General features: G+C 52.0%; 1 long non-coding RNA gene and 1 pseudogene across 1 annotated transcript in view; both read left to right on the top strand.

Annotated features, from left to right (window-relative positions):
* The window catches only part of LOC133123829 (immunoglobulin superfamily member 3-like), a 41,599-nt pseudogene extending 32,335 nt beyond the window's left edge, over nucleotides 1–9,264 (top strand).
* Nucleotides 9,265–9,279: 15 nt separating this feature from the next.
* LOC133123830 (uncharacterized) overlaps nucleotides 9,280–10,000 on the top strand; it is a 3,157-nt gene continuing 2,436 nt past the window's right edge. Inside the window, exon 1 of the long non-coding RNA XR_009708253.1 lies at nucleotides 9,280–10,000. This exon is cut by the window's right edge and continues 1,060 nt beyond it. This is a non-coding gene — a long non-coding RNA (uncharacterized LOC133123830).

The raw sequence follows: 10,000 nt of genomic DNA, 5'->3' as shown, positions 1-10,000 counted from the left end.
GGTAGGTGTGTGGGGATTAGAGAGATCAGTGGTAGGTGTGTGGGGATTAGGCAGTGAGATCAGTGGTAGGTGTGTGGGGATGAGAGAGATCAGTGGTAGGTGTGTGGGGATTAGGCAGTGATATCAGTGGTAGGTGTGTGGGGATTAGAGAGATCAGTGGTAGGTGTGTGGGGATTAGGCAGTGAGATCAGTGGTAGGTGTGTGGGGACGAGAGAGATCAGTGGTAGGTGTGTGGGGATGAGAGAGATCAGTGGTAGGTGTGTGGGGATTAGGCAGTGAGATCAGTGGTAGGTGTGTGGGGATGAGAGAGATCAGTGGTAGGTGTGTGGGAATGAGAGAGATCAGTGGTAGGTGTGTGGGGATGAGAGAGATCAGTGGTAGGTGTGTGGGGATGAGAGAGATCAGTGGTAGGTGTGTGGGGATGAGAGAGATCAGTGGTAGGTGTCTGGGGATTAGGCAGTGAGATCAGTGGTAGGTGTGTGGGGATGAGAGAGATCAGTGGCTTGGTGTTTTACGGCCCTGCACACAGTAAACAGAGTTATGGAGGAAGTCAGACTCCCAGCACACCCAGCTCCTCTGTCCCTTCCCAAAATGCACAGGCTGCTCCTTTTGCATTCATGTGTTGGTTATTCATGTGTGTTGGTTATTTATTTGTGATACAGATAAAAAATTGAATAACAACGGAATTGCTGTCTGACTCCAGAAATACCAGGCAGCTGGAGAGCTTTCTGCAAGCTCGACAGTGCACAATACAGATCAAAGCACAGAGGATTAGAACTGAACTTGAAATGAATGAAGGAGACGCATTGAAATTTAAAATAGCCAGCTAACGAGCTAACTGTCTGCCTCGATTTGTTGATGGTTAGCTCGTGAGCCTGGTGCTCTGAGATTATTCATCAGGGTAAAGTCTGTCGGAGCTCTTATAGAGGTGGTTTAGAGTGTCGGTGCCTGACCCTCACCCTAACCCTCAGTCTAACCCTAACCCTCACTCTAACCCTCACCCTCACCCTAACCCTCACTCTAACCCTAACCCTCACTCTAACCCTCACCCAAACCCTAACCCTCACCCTCACTCTAACCCTCACCCTCACCCTCACTCTAACTCTAACCCTCACTCTAACCCTAACCCAAACCCTAACCCTAACCCTCACCCTCACTCTAACCCTCACCCTCACCCTAACCCTCACCCTCACCCTAAATTAAATGTAGACTAGCACAACATATATACAACATTAGAAATCACAGAGAGACAGACACACACCTGGTGGCTCATTTCCTTCACCATGGACTTGAGGCACTAGAAATATCGGGCCTTCAAATGAACAACAATTGGACACCGGAGGAGAGACGCAGGTTTGAGAAACACTGGATTCTCAAACTTAGCACTCTATTTCCAAGAGGACTAAATCAACGCATATAGAGCACCGACACAAGAGGGACCAAATTCTTCCTACTTAAAGGCTTCAGTACCCTGAATGGCCAGTGCAAACTTTTATTTCCCAAGAGGCCCTAATATGGGACAACTTGGGAAATAAAGATTTCTTACTTACCTAACCCTCACCCTCACCCTCACCCTATCCCTCACCCTCACTCTAACCCTAACCCTAACCCTCACCCTCACCCTAAATTAAATGTAGACTAGCACAACATATATACAACATTAGAAATCACAGAGAGACAGACACACACCTGGTGGCTCATTTCCTTCACCATGGACTTGAGGCACTAGAAATATCGGGCCTTCAAATGAACAACAATTGGACACCGGAGGAGAGACGCAGGTTTGAGAAACACTGGATTCTCAAACTTAGCACTCTATTTCCAAGAGGACTAAATCAACGCATATAGAGCACCGACACAAGAGGGACCAAATTCTTCCTACTTAAAGGCTTCAGTACCCTGAATGGCCAGTGCAAACTTTTATTTCCCAAGAGGCCCTAATATGGGACAACTTGGGAAATAAAGATTTCTTACTTACCTAACCCTCACCCTCACCCTCACCCTATCCCTCACCCTCACTCTAACCCTAACCCTAACCCTAACCTCACTCTAACCCTCACCCTCACTCTAACCCTAACCCTAACCCTAACCCTCACCCTCACCCTCACTCTAACCCTAACCCTCACTCTAACCCTAACCCCAATTCTAAACCCACGTATGATGCTCATGGGTGTAAGGTCTGGGCCACACACAATGCCGTGGGGTCAGAATGACCCTTGCGTGTCAGCTTCATGGCCTTGGTGGAGTGGTGTTTAACAGCAGGGCTGCTCCGCTTACTGGGCTGGGTATGCGTGAAGCGTCATTCTAGGGCCCACACAAAATGGCTGCCAGGCTGTTTTGGTTTAACACAGCCCTATGTCCTCATGCGCCTCTCTGCAACGGGGCTCTGACGTCACTGTGCCCCTCTCCCCCTGGGCCTGGCCGGTGTTATGGCTGCTTAAATGTTGTTCAAGTCAGCGATTATTCACTTTCACTGACATGGCTTTTCCTCTTAGCCACAGCTAAGTGTCCAGCCTTTCAACTTGAGAGCAGAGTGGTTTCAGGCGACCTCTGCTCTTAAACATCGACCCCCCCCCTCACCCCCTCTCCCCATTAGACAGGAGTCTGGAAGGAGGGCTGGTTTCCTGGAGGGGGGTGGGGGGGGGGTTAGTGGGAAGCGGGATTAGCGCTGCACTGTTTAATAAGAACATTACTCTCTATGAACGTTGTGCGTCTCAACTGTGTGTGTGTGTGTGTGTGTGTGTGTGTGTGTGTGTGTGTGTGTGTGTGTGTGTGAGTGAGTGTGTGAGCATTAGAGTGTGTGTGAGAGTGTGTGAGAGTGTGTGAGAGTGTGAGAGAGTGTGAGAGAGTGTGAGAGAGTGTGAGAGAGTGTGAGAGTGTGTGAGAGTGTGTGAGAGTGTGTGAGAGTGTGTGAGAGTGTGTGAGAGTGTGTGAGTGTGTTTTATTCATGGCAGATTATTTAGTGATTTTCCAGCAGAGTTTGAGTACTCCTCATGTTCATATTGATGGGTTGGGTTGTGAGTGTTTACTCACAGTCCTCCTTGGCACATTAGATGATTGATTGAGAATCATGTGAGCTGGTGAAGGTTTGGTGAAAGTTTGGTGAAGGTTTGATGAAGGTTTGGTGAAAGTTTGGTGAAAGTTTGGTGAAGGTTTGATGAAAGTTTGGTGAAGGTTTGATGAAGGTTTGCTGAAAGTTTGGTGAAGGTTTGATGAAAGTTTGGTGAAAGTTTGGTGAAGGTTTGATGAACGTTTGATGAAAGTTTGGTGAAGGTTTGATGAAGGTTTGGGGAAGGTTTGGGAAGGTTTGGGGAAGGTTTGATGAAGGTTTGGGGAAGGTTTGATGAAGGTTTATCTCCCCCCCTGCAGTGAGCAAGCTGCGGCTGCTGAAGGCCAATCAGAGCGTGGGGCTGGTGGAGGACGGCCGCGCGCGGGTCAACTGCTCGGTGGCGGCTCAGACCAGCGCGGACGCGCGGCTGGCGGTGCGGTGGTATGCGCGGAAGGGGGCGGAGCCTGCGGAGCTGCTGCTGACGCAGGGCGCGGGGGCGGGGCTCCAGTACGGCGCCTACGCGGAGGAGGAGAGACTGCGCAGCAGGCTGCAGGTGGAGAGGCTGACCCCGGGGGTCTACCGCCTCACCCTGCACCGCGCAGAGCGCAGCGACTCCGGGGAGTACTACTGCAGCGTGGAGGAGTGGCTGCCGGACCCCCAGGGGACCTGGTACCAACTGGCCCTCGACACCTCAGGAGTCACTCTGCTGTCTGTCACACCGCCAGGTGAGCACACACACACACACACACACACACACACACGCACACACACACACTCACACACACTCACACACACACACACACACACACACACACACACTCACACTCACACACTCACACACTCACACACACACACACACACACGCGCGCACACACACACACACAGACACACACAGACACGCACACACACACACACACACACACACTCACACTCACACTCGCACATTCACTTATATACACTTATATATACATACACACACACACACACACACACTCACACACGCACACACACGCACACTCACACACGCACACACACGCACACACGCACACTCACACTCGCACATTCACTTATATACACTTATATATACATACACACACACACACATGCACGCAAGCACATTCAACTGGGTATCCAAATCACCAGGCTTCAGTGTTCAAATACTTTTCTGCATTTGACTAACCTTGCCTGGTGTGTTATTGTGAAATCATCTGCTCCTCCTTGTCCCAGGCAAGATCAGTAGAGCACAGAAAAGTATTTGAATCCAAAACATATTATTTGAAGATGCTGGTGTGTTTCCCCCTTCTGACACACCAGGGTGGCTGAAATATGGATGAAATCTTGCAGTGGTTAATATTACCTCTGATTTCTTTCTCTAATTCTGTCATCGGTCCTCTCGTGCCTGACTTGTGTCTGCCGGCCTTTCCTCTGGGTCATGTTGTGATGTTTTTACATGTTTAATTTTTCATAATTTACACATTATCCCTCGTGCTCAGTGACATTCCCTATAGCCTTCAATATTCATGACCTTGCTCAAGGTCACGACCTCTCCTGTTCTTCTGCCTTTTTTGGGTCAAACCTGCAATCTGGATCACCATGACAACCTGCTGTCTCCTGCCTCCTTTGATATCACAGAATAATATGCAGATGCGGTGTGTGATTATGATTTAATATCTGATCACTCAGACAGATCAGCGCCTGGATCCCAGCCCCCCCCACGGAAACCGCTTCTCTGAAGCGTCTCCAGGGAAACCGCTTCTCTGAAGCGTCTCCAGGGAAACCGCTTCTCTGAAGCGTCTCCAGGGAAACCGCTTCTCTGAAGCGTCTCCAGGGAAACCGCTTCTCTGCATTCCGCAGGAATGGGGCAGTGGTGTCTCTGGACAGTGAGGCAGTGGTGTGTCTGGGCTGGGGACAGTGGAGTGGGGCAGTGGTGTGTCTGGACAGTGGGGCAGTGGTGTGTCTGGGCTGGGGACAGTGGGACAGTGGTGTGTCTGGGCTGGGGACAGTGGTGTGTCTGGGCTGGGGACAGTGGGGCAGTGGTGTGTCTGGGCTGGGGACAGTGGGACAGTGGTGTCTCTGGGCTGGGGACAGTGGGACAGTGGTGTGTCTGGGCTGGGGACAGTGAGGCAGTGGTGTGTCTGGGCTGGGGACAGTGGGGCAGTGGTGTGTCTGGGCTGGGGACAGTGAGGCAGTGGTGTGCTGGGCTGGGGACAGTGGGGCAGTGGTGTGTCTGGGCTGGGGACAGTGGAGTGGGACAGTGGTGTGCTGGGCTGGGGACAGTGGGGCAGTGGTGTGTCTGGGCTGGGGACAGTGAGGCAGTGGTGTGTCTGGACAGTGGGACAGTGGTGTGTCTGGGCTGGGGACAGTGGGGCTGTGGTGTGTCTGGGCTGGGGACAGTGAGGCAGTGGTGTGCTGGGCTGGGGACAGTGGGGCAGTGGTGTGTCTGGGCTGGGGACAGTGGGGCTGTGGTGTGTCTGGGCTGGGGACAGTGAGGCAGTGGTGTGTCTGGGCTGGGGACAGTGGGGCAGTGGTGTGTCTGGGCTGGGGACAGTGGGGCAGTGGTGTGTCTGGGCTGGGGACAGTGGAGTGGGACAGTGGTGTGCTGGGCTGGGGACAGTGGGGCAGTGGTGTGCTGGGCTGGGGACAGTGGGGCAGTGGTGTGTCTGGGCTGGGGACAGTGAGGCAGTGGTGTGTCTGGACAGTGGGACAGTGGTGTGTCTGGGCTGGGGACAGTGGGACAGTGGTGTGTCTGGGCTGGGGACAGTGAGGCAGTGGTGTGTCTGGGCTGGGGGCAGTCACAGGGTCTGCTGGGTTTTAGTTGTTGAGTCGTTAAACTGTAACTCTCCTCTCCTGATCTCCTGGGGCTGAACTGGTTGCTGATTTTAAAGTTAAAGCAGAACTACTGCCCTGGGCACAATTAGATCTGAAACCAGAGTCACTGATTAAAGGCTATGCAAATATCACTCACTGATCAGACTTTATGGTTACGCTGTCAAGATCTTGTTTTTCTCTCAATTTTCTTATTCCATTGACAAACCCTGAAATGAGTCAAACTGCCTTACCTCATTGGCTGTATTTTCCCATTTTAAGACATTTTAAAACGCGCTGTGTGTGTTCTCTGTGCTCAGAGCCTCAGCTGCAGGTGGAGGAGACAGAGTCGAACGTGAGCGTGTCGGAGTCGGGTTCGATCCGGCTGGGCTGCAGCATCCTGTCCCAGTCCAGCCGAGATTCCCGCTTCTCCGTGGCCTGGTACCGGCTGCGTGGGGGCGGGGCGGAGCCTCTCAGCGAGGGGGCGGAGCCCCAGTGTGTGTTCTCCATCGGGCACGACGCGGTTTTCGGGAATGGGAACTGCAGCCCTGCCGAGCCCTCGGGGCCCGACTCCCGCCTGCTCTTCCAGAGGACGACCTTTGACCTCTACAGCCTGACCATCCAGCACGCGCGGCCCGAGGATTCTGGGAGATATTACTGCCACGTGCAGGAGTGGCTGCTGAACCCGCGAAGTGTCTGGTACCGCCTCACCGCCAACGACTCCGGCCTTACCACCGTCACTGTGCGCCAAACCGGTACGTCTGTGCTTCTCTCTCTCTCTCTCTCTCTCTCTCTCTCCTTCTTTCTCTCTCTCTCCCTCCCTCTCTCTCCTCTCCCTCTCTTCCTCTGTCCTTTTCTCTCTCTCTCTCTCCTTCTTTATCTCTCTCTCTCCTTTCTCTCTCTCTCCTTCTTTCTCTCTCCTCTCCCTCTCTTCCTCTGTCCTTTTCTCTCTCTCTCCCTCTCTCTCCTTCTCTCCCTTTCCCTCTCTCTCCTCCTCTCTCCTTTTCTCTCTCTCTCCCCCTCTCTCCATCTCTCCCTCTCCTCTCCCTTTCTCAATTTCAGTTTGCCAATTTTCAAGGTGTTTCATTGGCATTATTGGCAAAGCAAATGTTACACCTGATATACACATATTGTACACACACAGAACAATATACACAAAGTACATTTATATTTTAGTCATTTGGCAGACGCTTTTAATCCAAAGTGACTTACAAGTGCATAGGTTCTTCCACAAGTTAAAGCAACACATCCAAAACTTGTAAAATACACATGAAGTGACATACAGTCATCATAAGTGCAATTCTATTTTTTTTTTTTTTTTTTTTTTTTTGGGTTAGACAAGAGGGATAGGGGTATCGGAAAGGGCTGGGGGGGGGGAGTGGGGTGACGTGAGCCGACCTGGGCTGACTGGTGATCAGGCGGGCTGCAGCATTCTGGACCAGCTAGAGGGGCTTGATGGCACAAGCTGGGAGACCGGCTAGGAGGGAGTTGCAGTAATCCAGGCGGGAAATGACGAGTGCCTGGACTAGGAGCTGGGTGGCAGTCAGACAAAGTCTTAGCAGGGATGTAGAGAAGCTCAGCCTTGGCCAGGTCAAGCTTCAGGTGGTGGGAAGTCATCCACGCAGAGATCTGTGTGGTGACCTGGGTATCGGGGGGGGGGGAAGGAAAGAAAGAGTTGGGTGTCATCGGTGTAAGAATGGTAAGAAAAGCCATGAGAAGAGATAACAGAACCAAGAGACATGGTGTATAGCGAGAAGAGGAGAGGCCCAAGAACTGAGCCCTGCGGGACTCAGAAGGAATTGTGAATGGCATCGACCTTCTTTTCAAAGAAGGAGACAGTCATCAGGTGTGAGTGATGAGGGAGCTGGGGGGGAGGCGGGGCCAGAAGAGAGGAGAAGGTTGAAAACAGTTTGCGGGGATTAGAGGCAGCTGTGTTCATTTTAGAGTGAAAGAAGGAAGATTTAGCTAGCTCAGGCAGAGGAATAGAAAGATGATATGAGAGCATGGAAGGTAGCTATATCACTGGGGTGACAAGACCTTTTCCATTTTCTCTCCGCTGCCCGCAGTTTGGTTCGGACAGCTCGTAGAGCATCAGAAAGCCAAGGACTGGGGGGGGAGGCCCAAGCTAGTTTGGTGGTGAGGGGACACAGAGAGTCAAAGGAAGATGAGAGGGAGGACATGAGAGTTGTAGCCGCATCATCGGGAGACAGTCGAGAGAAAGACTCCGCAGATGGTAGGGAGGAGAGGATTGTAGACGAGAGGGCGGAGGTAGACAGGTGGCATAGGTTCCGCCGACAGGTGACAGTGGATGGTGGGAGAGATGGATGGGTGTTAGAGGAGAGTGGAAGAGAAAAAGAGATGAAGGAGTGGTCAGATATATGGAGTGGTGTTACAGAGAGGTTGGTTGTTGTGCAGCTCCTTGTGAAGATCAGGTCATGAAGGTTGCCTGCTTTGTGGGTGGGAGGGGAAAGTATGCGGGTAAGGTCAAAAGAAGAAAGGAGGGAGAGAAAGGTAGACTGGGTGGATTCTGAGTTCAGGTTGAAGACACCCAGAGTGTCATTGACTGGTGAGGAGGTAAGGAGGATGTCCATCTCATCCAAGAAGCTCCCCAGAGGACCCGGGGGGCGATAAACAACAATAATAAAGAGTTTGCATGGGAAAGTAACAGAAACCGCATGAAATTCAAAAGAGGAGAAGGAGAAGGATGAGGAGAAGACACTAGATCTCCATGAGGATGAGATTAGGATACCTGTGCCACCTCCTCTGCCAGAGGTTCTGGGTGTGTGGGAAAAAGAGAAGGCAGAGGAAAGGGCAGCCGGGGTGGCTGTGTTCTCTGGTGAGAGCCAAGTTTCAGTTAAAGCAAGAAAGTCAAGGTTGAGGTGGGAGGCATAGGCCGATATGAAGAGTATGAATAGTACCATGTGTACTGTATGCCTTATGATAGACAGTAAGAAGTAATGAATTAACAGAAGTTGACAGTCTTTGCATTCTCTCTCCTCTGTCTCTCTCTCCCTCCCTCTCTCTCTCTGTAGATCCCTCTCTCCGTTCGGTGGTGTGCTCCAGCGAGTCTCTGTTCTTCTTCGTGTTCTTCTACCCGTTCCCCGTGTTCGGGGCTCTGCTCCTGGCACTGGGCCTCCTGCGCTACAGGGGGCGCCATGCAGGCCGGGGGCAGGAGGGCAAGAACGGCGCCCCCCTGCTGTGGATCAAAGAGCCACACCTCAACTACTCCCCCACCTGCCTGGAGCCCCCTGCACTCAGCCTGCATCCGGGCTCTGTGGATTAGAGACCCCCATAACCCCTAACCCCTAAACCCTAACCCCTAACCTTCCATTACCCCTAACCCCCATAACCCCTAACCGCTAAACCCTAACCTTCCATTACCCCTAACCCCCATAACCCCTAACCCCTAACCTTCCATTACCCCTAACCCCTAACCTTCCATTACCCCTAACCCCCATAACCCCTAACCCCTAACTGTCCATAACCCCTAACCTTCCATAAGCTCTACACCAGGGATCACCAACTCTGGCCCTCCAATCAAACTCCAGCCCTGGTTTTCTATTCTGCTGATTGGCCTGTCTTCACACTTGACTCCCAGGTAAAGGGAGGGTGGTCACACCTGACTCCCAGGTAAAGGGAGGGTGGTCACACCTGACTCCCAGGTAAAGGGAGAGTGGGAAACCAGCAGGTCTTGGCCCTCGAGGACCGTGAGTTACTGATCCCTGATCTACACCCACAGCCCCCCCCCTCCCAAACCTAAGCCCTGCCACGCACTAACCTATACCACACACTACTACCCACAACCCCCGCACCCCCACCTGTAAACCCCACCTGTAATCTCTCATATTAGCCCGTGACGGCAGAGTCTCGTGATTATAGTCTCTTCTTGGTTGTAAGCTTCTGGTCCAGTTCATTTTTTGCTCTGTATATTTTTTTCCCCAAATCTCCTTGTTGGCTGTTTACATTTTTTTTAAAATGTTTTTGTGAACTTCTCACCACTGGTTTGGTGTTGTTTGAGCACAGACATGTGGAGCGATCGCTGAAGCTGAACCCAAAGGACCGGAGAGGATCCTGGGCCAAAACAGAACGGCCACAGGGATCATTTCACTCCTTACGCAAGAAAACTGGCAAAATACTGACTGACCA

The sequence above is a fragment of the Conger conger genome, chromosome 3 (assembly GCF_963514075.1).
Source record: "Conger conger chromosome 3, fConCon1.1, whole genome shotgun sequence".
NCBI lineage: Eukaryota > Metazoa > Chordata > Actinopteri > Anguilliformes > Congridae > Conger > Conger conger.
The sequence above is the reverse complement of the archived record's forward strand: the minus strand, read 5'-3'. Positions and strand labels throughout refer to the sequence as shown.